A 12,921-nucleotide genomic window follows, 5' to 3' on the forward strand; every position below is an offset into this window, starting at 1 on the left:
TCAAGATGGAAATATGATCATTCAAAAAAAAGAGAGAGGGAGAGAGAGAGATTTTCAAACTGATTAACAGAGAGAGAGAGAGAGAGAGAGAGAGCTACCTCTTGCTCGGAGAGGGGCTTGCGCTGCATGAGCTGAGAAATCTGCCCATCGAGCTGGCTATGGGAGTTCGAAGAAGGGCCTAGATCTACGCTCATCTTCTTCTTCTTCCTCTTCTCTTGAAAATCTAACCTTCTCTCATCTTCGAGAAGATGGGGGAAAAGCCCTAACCCTGGTTCTACTCTCTCTCTCTCTCACTCTCTCTCTCTCTCTCTCTCTCTCTCTCTCAAATGAAATGAAATGAAACAAGAAACGAATAGAGGGCAGTGGTGCTTTAACCAATAAGAGAATACCCTCTCAGTACGCATTCCGCTTCCCGTCCTGGTGGGGTTTATACTGCATTAACTTTGGAACTGCTTGAGACCATTCTAGAACCAAAGATACACACCTGTTACCAAATTTAGATTTTGGTGGTGTAACCTTTTAGCCATCCATTGTGTGATGATATACCTAGGATAAGATAGATTTGTGTGTTTGTATTATTTCTTCAATTAACTACCTAACCATCTCTTTCTTTTTCTTCAAATGAAAAAGAGTGAGAAGGTGAACTAACAACAAAATAATACAACCAACCACAAAAATCTCCCTATAAACAACTGCAAAACCAACCAAACAAAACTCATTTTTCTCACCCACACACTGCTCTCTTCCGCTACTATCCTCCCTATAAAAGACCCAAACCCTTAGCTTCTTCTCACCACATCTCATTCATATATCTTAACTAGTTTAGTACCTTTTCTCGCACTACCATTCATGGCTTCAAAAACTTGCTTCTTAATTATATGTGTGCTCATTTGTGTGTCACTGGGCCACTTGTTGGACACTCCTGAGCCGTCAGCCCCTCCACCAATGCCGACTATCCGGATCCTGCCGAAACCCACATTGCCAAGGTTGCCTCCTTTGCCTGAGATGCCGACTCTACCTATGTCAACGTTACCACCATTGCCGAGTGCCCGATTGCCACCTTTGCCGGTCGTGCCTACACTCCCAAAGGCAACATTGCCACCATTACCCACTACCCAATTACCACCTCTGCCTGTCATGCCCAATCTGCCGAAGCCTACGTTACTGCCACTGCCTGCCATCCCTTCCATTCCAACAATCCCAACCATTCCCTCCTTCCCAACCAACCCTACACTCCCTTCCCTCTCTCCACCTCCTTCAAACTAGGTTATGATAGCTGTGGCCTGGCCCACTCATTGATATAAAGTCCTTGCATGTGATGGTGCACTCTATTTTGTGAAGATTATTTTTATTTAGTCTGTGGATATATAGTACGCTTTGTGCCATCTTTTGGCACATGTGGTTGGTCTGTATTTTTATTTTATTTTTGTGGGATTTGGATTGTGTGTGAGTGAATGTATTACTTTTAATTGGTCATTTGGGACCTGGACTATGTATTGGAATGTCTTTTGCGTTAATAAATTCTCATTCATTTGATGTGCATATCATGAACTTGCCTCCTTTCACAATCTTGAGAAAGAGAAGTCCATGTTTGGACTGGTTTAAGCCTAGATTTTTTATTTTTTATTTTTAATTACTGTTCCAACCTAGCTTGTCTAGCACAACTGAGTTTTGTGGACTGGCCGCAGCACAATGACCTCCCTAGAGACTGTTGGTGTGTGTGCATAGTAGCATTCATTAGGGATGCACCTCGGACAAGTTGGGTCGGATTGAGGGTTAACCCGAGCCGGACATGAATAGATGGTTAGGATCATTTGTTTAGAGTGACTTTCAAGATGGATGGACAATAACATGTGGGCAACACATCATGGACAATCCAAATCAAGGATTGTACGTTCTGTGTTATACATTAAAATGGACTGCCCATTTGTCTTGGAAATTTACTATATGATCAAGATCTTCATAACTTTCAAGAGAGTTGGCAATCAAAAATAGGCCACACATGCTGGATCGATTGTCAACATTAACAATTGGATCTTCTCTATTACAAATAATATGTACCAGTAATCTCCTAGTAACTGATTGAATTGTTAGGATCATGATACTAAAGTGTATTTTAAGAGGGATAGAAAATCCAATGTGGGCCACACATGATGGATGGTCTGGATCAATGAACGAACCTTCTTTATTATAATTATTATGGAACATCTATTTTCTTAAACATTGATCAGATGGCTATGATCATTTAATCAAGTTGTCTTTTAAGAGGGATGACAATGAAAGCGGGGGCCATGATGAATTGTATCTTAATGGATCTTCCAATTTCTTAATCACGCATGGCAAATATTTAACTCAAAATTAAACTCTACCAAATTTCGATGGATCATAAACCAGATTAGATTAGATCTTAAATCAAATAGTAAGATTAGATCGTAATATTGGTATATTTGTGGATGATCGACGGACAGTGTTTTATGTTTAATTTCAATTCCAAAAAAAAAAAAGAGTGTTCAAATAGAGTTCAAAATTGTTCCTGATTATGAAACTATGTTCACCAGACTGAAATTTTTGTAAGAAGCAGATTTTCAATGGTATTTTTGTTCAGATTTTGATTTAATCAGTTCCAAACGTATTTGGGTAAGTTTCTTATATCCCGAGAAAAAAAAAAAACCAGCATAAGTTATTATCCCATATTCGGAGTTTACACCTTTGATTTTTAGATTGGCCATGAATTTTTATAAAAAAAATTTTCGTTACTCTAATTAATCTCGAATAATGATGATAATAATCATTTGTTCAACCCTTATTTTCAATAGCCGTTATAGCAGAATCTAGCATGCATAGTTCTGACACTACAACAAAAACTGGATTAGCCCACAATTTATGTGGCTAATTTACCGGTTCTAATTAAAATGGGCGTCGATTAGCGATCGGGTATATATACCAGTACCAAAAGCCCTGACCCTGTTTTTCTCCCCTCTCCCGACTCTCTCCCTCTCACCGCCCCCGACTCTCTCTCTCTCTCTCTCTCTCTCTCTCTCTCTCTCTCTCTCTCTCTCCTCCAGCTTTCTTTTTGTTTGAAAAGAAGCAACGCCGTCAGATCTGGCGATCTGTGATCGTTACCCCTGAAAACGTCGCTCGATGCCACTGCACCTAAACGCGTTTGCTATGTCCGCTGCACTCGATCGGTACTCTCTCTCCCTCTCTCTCTGCACCTCATTCCTCTCATGCATCTCCCGATTTCTCCAAATCTCCCAAAACCCTAGAGATTTTAGTTGATTTCTCTAAATCTTCTAAAACCTTATTCACATTCCAACTCTACAGCTGCCTGAACCGAAGAGACTGGTCAGGTGGTTTTTTTCCTCTCTCTTTTAATCACTAATGGATTTATTTTTTTACTTCACTGGATTTGGGATTTTACAGGCCACTTATTTCTTACACAAAGCATGCTTGTATAGAATTTGAGCTATAAGCATGTCACATGTTTGACGAAATTCCTGAAACAAATGTGTGTAATTTTTATGTTTGTTTTTCTTAATGGTTTGGTAGGTCCTTTTTTTTTAATGGCTTGGTAGGTCTTTTTTTAATGGTTTTGTTTTCATGTTTTGTATATCTGTGCTTGTACGGTACAAACATGCATCTCTTTTATTCTCCCATCATGCTGAAAACACTTGCCCCAGTGAGGAGAAACAATCAGGCCAGAAACTATAGAGGGCTAAGGCTCTTCAGGACCTGCTACAGGTGAGGAGGCACATCGTTATGCCTACACCATGGACCAGAGCACGATTACACAAGGAGACCACAGACATAAAACTTTAGCTATGAAATCATGAGAATTTCTGTTTGGTACATGATTGACAAAGCATGATCATACAACCAACCCCAAAATGGTGGGATGAGGCTAGGATGATGATGATGGTGATGTAAATAAATAAAGATAAAGAAATTCAAACAAAGATTAGTGACTAACCAGGGAGTATTGGTGTGAAAATGGAAAATCTCCAACTGTCCTATTTTGGCAAACAAATATCTGTGAATCAGAGATTAGGATTGTTCAATCAATATAATCTTGGGATTGTGACTTGGCAGTAGTGAACTACACAATATACTTGTTTTGGTTAAGTTAAGCTTGTTTTGGTTTTTGCAGGGCATAATGAAGTGCATAGAAGGAATTTTTTTATTTTTTTATTTTCATTCATCAATTGCTTGAAGGTGGTGTAAAATATTCGTTTCTTTGGTGAATGATTTTATGCTGCTCTGCCTTTCAGGAACAACCCACTCCGAGTTTTTTGTATCTTTGATTTTAACTTGTCAATGTCATTGTCAATTTAATACAAAATTCATGTTCACCTGCAGTGTTGATGAGCAGGTAGCCAAGGACATATAACTGCTAGATTCCATTGCTGAGAAGCAACCCCAAATCTTCTCTGAAGAATGCAAGTATTATTGAAGTAAAGAGTTTGATTTTTTTCACCGGAGTTTGAAGATGAGATCATAATGCTGGTTGAGTTACTTGATGCCTCTGCCTTTTGGATGGATTGAAGATTTTTGGGGTCCTAATGCATTTGGTTTATTTTGACTTTTGTTACTCAATATTTATTGGATGTTGCAGGTTATTAGCACATGGGATGGCCAAAAATGAGTGATGCCCCATTGGTTTGACCTGGAAATTTTATTATAACTAACCTTTTCAAGTAATTGGATGATTCATATGATCCAGTAACATTTGTTGTTTCATGTCTACTTGTTGAGGCAAGGCTTTTAAGATTAAATGGTTGTAGCTTGATTGGGAAGTAATGGGATTTTGGTTGTTAAGCTATTAGCGGCTCTTACTTTTTTGGTTGGAGAGCATTGTGATTACGGTATATCTGCATCCAACATGACTGTTCATTTTCTGATACATATGTATCTCACCTTATATTTGATCACTTTAGTCTTTTTTCTTTTTTCTTTGGGTGAAATTGGGCAAGTTTGAGTTGAAGCTTATTAAGTGGTTTGGAGTGTGTTGAAATGCATTGAAGCAATTGAAAATGCTGCTTAGTTCTCCTGTTTAATCACTGTCAACTGCAAATTGAATTCATCTCATCCATTCGTCTTGTTTGTTTACGGGATACATAGTTTTGCTAATTATGTGGACTTAACAATTTTAAGTAAATGGGTTGGGCTTGGATTGAGCCCTAGTCAACTTGTTCTACCCCTATAAGTTATTAATGGGTTGAGTTGGATTTAGCCCAGCTGATCTGATGGTGGCTTATATCTCTGTAATTTCTTCATTTTACATGTTCTTGCCTTGAATTGAAATCTCATGTCACTAAAATTTGCTTGATTCCGTGGAAATCTTTAGGAACCCTGAAGAGATCCCATGGGGTACGACTGGTACTGAGTATGTTGCAAAAAGGAGGTCCGTAGCAAATAATGATGAGGGATTGCTATGTGTGCAGAAGACCATGTTATGAATGAGCCGTTCTAAATCCTGTTTTCCCAGACAGTTCTTCAAACTTTTTATTCCACTTGCTAATGTTCCTTGATACAAATCATGCAGTCCCTATATTTCTATATGGAGCAGTAGATGAGCAAGCAAGGACCCTTGATTCAACCAGTAGAATTGCTAGATAGGTGAGTATGTATGCACTCTCCTTGTCGCTGGTGGAGTCTGATCCAAATGCTCCTTTTGGTTATGGCTTGTGTTTTTTGAACTTAGCAATGGATGGATTCACGAATGCAACTCAGGATTCCATAACTGCAAGGTTTGTCAGTTCATGAGTTGATTGTTTCTCCTCTTGTTGGTGAACTTGTGCTTTCTGAAAATATTATCTTTCTGAAACAGAACATTATTTACTTCGATCTTGCATCTAACTTCAAAATTTCTTTCTCCTTTTCTTGTTACTATCAGAATTTTCTATTCATACTTATCAAAGGAAAATAAAAATATTTTTTCAGAGATGATGAAGCTCTTTAATGTTGCATACCATTCCTAAATGGCACATGACGCATACCATTACTATCAGAATTTGTTTTTATTCCTGAACTTTATCTTGCAGTTTTTGGAATGGGTTGATGAAGTAACAAACGGATGACAAAAAACATCACTGTGGGGCCTTGGTAGGTTTCCACCATTGACATCATTATCCCCACTGTTTCTACAGTGTGGTCTACTTGAGCTGGATATGCTTTATTTTGGATCCGTCATTATCCCCAATGTGGGGCCTTGGTAGGTTTCCACCATGGACATCCAAGATTTTCTGTTTCTTTGCTTTACCTCTGTCTCTCTTTTCATTTTTCTATTTTCGATGGCAAGAGCTACAAATGTATAAGATACTTAGAATTGTAATGTATATCTTCCTTTTCTCTCTCTTCCCATCTGAGCCCATCGACCTGAAAAAGGTGAAAGAGCTTCCACCAAATCTCTTGTGCAAAGGGGCAATGAATCGACAAATGATCTCATGTTTCTGCATCCCGATGGCACACGATGCACCCATTCAAAATGATCAGCTTCTTTTCCCTTAAGTTTGCTTGGTAAAAAGATTTATATCGACAAAATACCTTGTAGGCAGATCTACAACAAAATTCACATATGTATATTCTACCCTCAACCATTCTCTCAAACTGGAGTGTCACTGAAGATGACTGAGTTTCTTTTGTCTGGAATTTTTTTTTCTTCTTCTTTTCTCTGGAAAAAATCTGTGATCTGATTGAAAGATGAAATGTCAGCTTTTTGTTTTCACAGATTTCTAAATAGCTTTTCTACATGATTAACTTGGAACTGGAAAAGTGGAGTTTATTTCTCACTTGGAAAAATTAAAAAGATTTAAAAGCATATTTTGAAGACCGAAAATTTCAATTCTTCAAAAAAAGAAGAAGTAATAATAATTAAAAAAATGAAAGAAAGAAAGAAAAATAAAAAATAAAAAACTGAACATCTCAATGAGCCTTGATGAACAAAAAAAGGTTGAGAGAAGAAAACAGAAACCCTTAGCAGTTTACACAAATATATAATTAATTCCCAATACATGAGCGCTTTCTCAATGGCGACATGGAATTTTGAAACTCTCCATCTTTCTCCATTGCTGCCCTCAAATGACCTTAACCAGTTTATAACCTTTTCCTCCTTTTCATTCTCCCATGCATTGAGGTCTTTTGCAATGCTATCAAGAACAGGACCTTAATAGTAACTCATTACTATTTCTTTTCATTATTCACCACCAGCACCACTATCATGGCCTTTTTCCAGCTATTCATGGTTGACTACATGATTTGATTGGGAAATATTTGATAATCAGCTGCCACCTGACATAAACTCTCTTCCTTTACCTTGGCTTGGGACCAGCTGGCATGTTGCCATCTGGCAAAGTTCTGGATAATGTTCACCCTTGTTAGGTTAAAAAAAGCTAATGCTCACTTTCGTTACGACTCCTTAATGTTTCTTTCCATTAATCACCATCATCACTATCATCACAGCCTTTCCGAGCTATTCAGGGTTGGCATCATGGTTTGCTTGGGAAAATTTTGATGACCAGCTGCCCATCTGATATCAGCCCTCCTTTACCTTGGCTTGGTACCAGCTAGCATGTTGCTACTGGGTGAAATTCTGGATTATGTTTACTTTTGATACATTAAAAACATGAACTGCATAAAGTAAGGAAAAAAAGAAAAGAAAATACATCTATAGCCTTTTAGATACTTTTTTTTTTTTTTTTGGTTTCTATTTTTCCTACTTGTTGAAAGAAATATTTAAATCACGAATAAGAAAAGGAAAATTAATTTATCGATAAGAAAGAAATACTAAATTTTTTTCTAGTTGCTAATTAGATAAATTTTGCTTGATATGTCCAAATAAGTTGATCAGATCTAAGCATATTTTGCTGTTAAAAATATAAAAAAAGGAAAAGAAAAAAGCAAGCATATTATTATTTGGTATCTCTCTTCACAAGTTTCAGGTTGATCTTTGTATCTATGATTTTTCCCATTCATGTTGTTTCTGCTATTTATAGTAGTCGCTGCTATTTGTTTGGTGGCTTTATTAATTTCTATTTTGTTCTTTATTCTGCAGCGAATGCAGAGCTGTATTGCAAAATTGGTTTCTCTAATAAATTTCTCCTGTTGAAAAATTAGAATTCCTGTTTTTATTTTTTTATTCTTGCAGTGTGTATCTGCTGATGAAGACAACTAGGCTGGGTAACTATAAAAACTGATAAATATTTTTTTTTTTTTTTTGGGGGTTCTTGTAGTATTTTTTTTTTCCTTTCCTCTGATTGTTTGTTATGATTCCTCTGAGTACCTATTTTCTGCTTACACTTGCTAGCTGAGGAGCACCTTCTTAAGATCCTAGCTAGACATCCATCAGTCAGGTCCCACCATGAACATTCTGTGGTTCCAATGCAGGTGCCAATGCTTGGGTATTGCATCATTTTGAATGAAATTCTCACCAAATGCTTTAGTTAATCAGTTCTATCATGACTAAAATTCAGTCTCATGCATCAATCAAAATGAACTATTCCTAGGTTCTAAATGTATTTTTCAGTCTCTCTATCTACAACTAAAAATCAGGCTAATCAAAATGTAACGCTTTTGTCATGATTGATTGGTAAAAGTTTTGTGAGTAGGTGCCTGCCTGACATCAATGATACAATCTTGGACTATGTGGTGCATTGTTACTAGGCAGGGTTGAATAAAATATCTAAATACCAAGCATCTTTTTTCAACTAGATCACCTTTTTTCAAAAAATACCTATGGTGTTGTTGCTTATATCTTAGTTATCATCTCTCAGAAAATACACGTAGCAAAACCTGACCGGTCACATGCTGGGCACTACCAAAGATAATGTATTCCAAAGAAACCAACGAATGGATAATCCTTGCAAATGATTGGGAGACTCCTTCAGGGCGGCAATAATCCAGACAATCTGTTGCTTGCTGGGTTCAGCCCTATCAGGTACCAGGCCTAAGATTTCAAGCCTGGGCATTGTCCTCAAGTCATGGCAAAAACTGTAGAATTTTGGTTTTCTAATTGTTTTTCTGCAAATCAGTTAGTGATTTTTTCCATATTTTGTAACTCTTTCTGCAAAAAAACAGTAGAGTGATTTAGGTGATCTCTTGTTTTAATTGCAAACAGTTTTGCACTGCAACATGTGGTTAGATGTAATCTTTTAATTATTTATCAATACAGACGCACATTCACTTATGCTGCCCACATATCTATGCTTGGCCCTGGGGGGTAGCCCTGGGGGGTAATAGTGGTGGTTGCACCGACGAGAACACAAGCTGTGAGAGGTGGGTCGCTCTCGGAGAGTGCACGAAAAACCCAGAGTATATGGTGGGATCTGCAGAGGTTCTTGGTGCCTGTAGGAGGAGTTGCAAGGTGTGTTAGCTGACTGTTTTGGTCATGTTAGCAGTTGTCGTAATCTCACTGGGGTTGCTACTGGTGGTGATCTCTTCTAGTGAGTCTGGTTATTTAAGCACCTAAGATGTTCTTCCTTATTTCTAGTCTTCTATCATTGCTGACTTTTTCCTTATTTCACTTTTCATTATAACTGACAGTTCTTCCTTATTTTTACACTGCCAGTGGGTACGCTTTTTGGAAGATGGGTCTGTGAATTACATAGTTGGTAATGGATCTTATTTCTAGTCTTCTATCATTGCTGACTTTTCCTGAATATCCAGTTTATAAAAATATTTCAAGCAACAGGAGCGAAGCAACCTGACTATCTAGTTATTACTGATGATGTTGATTCATACCTTGCCATTGAAGTACAGCCCCTTGAGGACTGGAACAGGAAGGTATTTCACTTGCACACATTTAGTGGATAAAACTCCCTCCCTAGTGATTTTCTATTCTCGTTTTCAAAATGTTTCTTGTGGTTAGCTGTTTAATTTACATTTGGAACTTCAAACATTGTTACAGTGAGGCAAATGCATTTTAGTGGCTGACCACAAGGGTATTTTGATGCAAACATCAATTGGGCCCCCAGTACCACCACTCCTAGAAGAATAAGTCATGTATCCTTGCCATTTTGTTTTGTTTTGCAGGTCCAGTGGAGCTTACTGCATGTAAGATGATGAGAACTGAAGAACGAGGAAATGAAAATCTGGAAGAGGCTTTACCTTTAAGCAATGAAATGAAAAATTTGCCTTCACATCTTGGTATGCCAACATCCATACAGCCTTGTTCTTAATAAGAAGAAATGGTTGGTCAGATAAAGTGATGAAATTAGAAAGTGTCTGAATTTTCTTTTGATCTCTTTCATATTGATTTTTTCATGTTTACATTCATTTGGAGTTTCTTAGTTCAATTCAACCACCTGGAAAATCAACATGCTTTCTTTCATCATTGCTCTATCAGATTCTGGCAAGGATGAGTACCACCCATTCATTGCTTTTGAAAATCAAAATATGGCAGAAAGCAGGTTTTTTTTTTTTTTTTTTGGGTTAGCTTGTTAGTACAACATCCACTCTGTCTATCGATGTTGTCAGATCACTTCTATTTTCTTGCTGTGTATGTTGAGATTCCTGAAAATATATTGTTCTAAACATTTAAACTCTTTTAACATGTCGATAGTTTGATTCTGCTTGCATATCAGACTAGATTGCTTAGGGTATTCCAACAATGAATTTACTGTTGGATTCTACAGTTTTCCATTTGCTGATGATTCCTTAGGGTATTCCATGTACAGTTTTTAAGATTCTATCCAAAGATGCTAGTTGAGGATCCAAGCTACTATTGTTGGATATATTATGTTATGAATTATGATGCCCCATTGAACACAACTTTTTTTTTCTTGGCCAAGAAACTATATGGGTGGGGCCCTTATGGTGATCTAGAAAGTTCATTTTCCCATGCAGCAAAGGTGTGAAATCTCAAAAAATGTTTACTTCTTTGCTTTCTTTTGATTGATTTTTAGTTTCTTTTAATCGTGTTCTTACTTTTTGGTTGTTAAGCTATTAGCAGCTCTTACTTTTTTGGTTGGAGAGCATTCTGATTACAGTATATCCGCATCCAACATGATTGTTCATTTTCTGAAATCTCAAAAAATGTTTACTTCTTTGCTTTCTTTTGGTTGGATTGATGGCTTTCTTCTATATTTCCCAAAAACCAAGGAATTGTTACTAATTTCCACTGTTTTACTACTAATGACCTCCATCCATTTCCTCTAAAACTTGTAGAAATTTAGTTAATTAAGTCTTCTTCCTTTTTTGTATGGACTTTAGTAAGTTGAATTTGCAATTAGTATGGCTTGCTAAACAAGAACTTAAAATTTCTTTTTAAAAAAAAAAAAAAAAAAAGTGGAAACTAATCCCATTTGCTTGGAAACAAATTGTAGCTGCAATCATTGTAATAGTACAGGTATTGTTGTCTCCTGCTACCAAGCAAATTGTTAATTCTAATGTTTTGTTTCTCAATTCAAGTGCTTCAAATGTGAGGAAATCGCTTCTTTAAATCTGAAGCATTTTCAATGTGGATTTATATCTTACATAATTTTTTTCTTGGACCAGGAGATTGTCAATATTTCTCTTTTATGCGTAATTTAAGTCTGGAATTCATCTGCTAACCCATTCATATATGCTTGTTCAGGACATACGCATGTGGCTGAGGCACTGAAAGTACTGCTTCACATATTCTTTACTATGCCTTGGACGTAAGTCTTGTTTTTTGAGTAGAAATCCAATACTGTTAAAATTATTAGAGTCACCACCTTATCATTATATTTCACTTGCATTCTTCAAGTGCCTTTTCTATATGCCATATTGTTCATTTGTCACTGTCACATTTTTAGAAAACATGATAAAGCAAACAGAAACTGCAGTTTTTTGCTTCAGATAATGTTATATTCTTTTGCTTTGCACTTACAAGACTTTTCCATTCTAACCCGAGGTGCATTTGAGGTCACAACAAGGGCCATGGAACATCATCTGTCTTTGAATCTTAGGATATTGACAAAAAATCATCTAATGTTGGAATCCTAGATGTTAAATGTTCATTCAAGACTTGGAATTATTTCACCTTATTTGTATCAAAGGCTATAAATTTCTTCTAAATAGAGAGAAGCAAATTGTCTTCAAATTGCATCTCACATATTATCTATCTAGTCGATAGGATATTAAGCTAAGGTAACACACTTTTAATGATCTCATATACATTAGAGCGCATTTAGGACTTGCTATATTTGCATTGAGCAAAATGGTGATTGTGCTCGATTGGATCACTTGGTCAACTGAGCTCACTTGCCATTGTTAAAGTCCCTTGATATACATTGGCATATTATCTATCTACTTTTTTATTATTCTTTTTCCCTGTGCACAGGATTTTAAGGAATTGTGCCTAAATTTAAGCCTACAACCAAGCACTTCAGCCTTTTGACGCTACTCGAGATGGGAGTACCATATAGAGGATTTTTTTAAATTATTTAAGACCATTTTCAATTTATTGTAATAAATATTATATATATTTTTTATTGTGAAGTAATATAGATTTTGTTTAATATTTAGTTTAAATTGTATTGCAACATTTTTTATGTTTCAAATATTTAAAAAAATACAGGTTTTAATTGAATTATATATATAAAAAAAAAAATTTACCAGCCTATGCTAGAGCCACTTAAATCTGTAGAGGAACCTTTACCGGCGCTTGTACAGATCTTTGTCGCCGCTTTTCCGTATTTAAAATTGTCTAGAAGCCAACTTTAGCGGCGCTTAGATTAGCTTATACCGGCGCTTTCTTGCCAGCGCTTATAGCAGCAGAAAAAGCGCCGCTGAAGCCAGAGAGACCGCCGCAACAGCTTTGCGGCGCTTTGAGTAGCGCCGGGAAAAATTGCTTAGTGCTGGGAAAACTCTTATTGACATACGCTTCTGGCAGCGCTTGTCTAGCACTAGTAAAAGAATATGCCGGCATTTTTAGGGGGTTTTACTAGTGGTTTTAGCCACTGG

At 36.8% G+C, this 12,921-nt stretch overlaps 2 long non-coding RNA genes across 2 annotated transcripts; both read left to right on the forward strand.

Annotated features, from left to right (window-relative positions):
- The first annotated feature begins 2,999 nt into the window (after positions 1–2,999).
- LOC131246398 (uncharacterized) lies at positions 3,000–5,882 on the forward strand. The gene is made up of 3 exons (XR_009171362.1): positions 3,000–3,188; positions 4,357–4,503; positions 5,345–5,882. It is a non-coding gene; the product is annotated as an uncharacterized LOC131246398 (long non-coding RNA).
- Positions 5,883–8,785: 2,903 nt separating this feature from the next.
- LOC131246396 (uncharacterized) lies at positions 8,786–10,416 on the forward strand. The gene is made up of 5 exons (XR_009171353.1): positions 8,786–8,932; positions 9,167–9,437; positions 9,563–9,605; positions 9,686–9,777; positions 9,902–10,416. It is a non-coding gene; the product is annotated as an uncharacterized LOC131246396 (long non-coding RNA).
- The last annotated feature ends 2,505 nt before the right edge of the window (positions 10,417–12,921 follow it).

Source organism: Magnolia sinica, chromosome 1 (assembly GCF_029962835.1).
Source record: "Magnolia sinica isolate HGM2019 chromosome 1, MsV1, whole genome shotgun sequence".
NCBI lineage: Eukaryota > Viridiplantae > Streptophyta > Magnoliopsida > Magnoliales > Magnoliaceae > Magnolia > Magnolia sinica.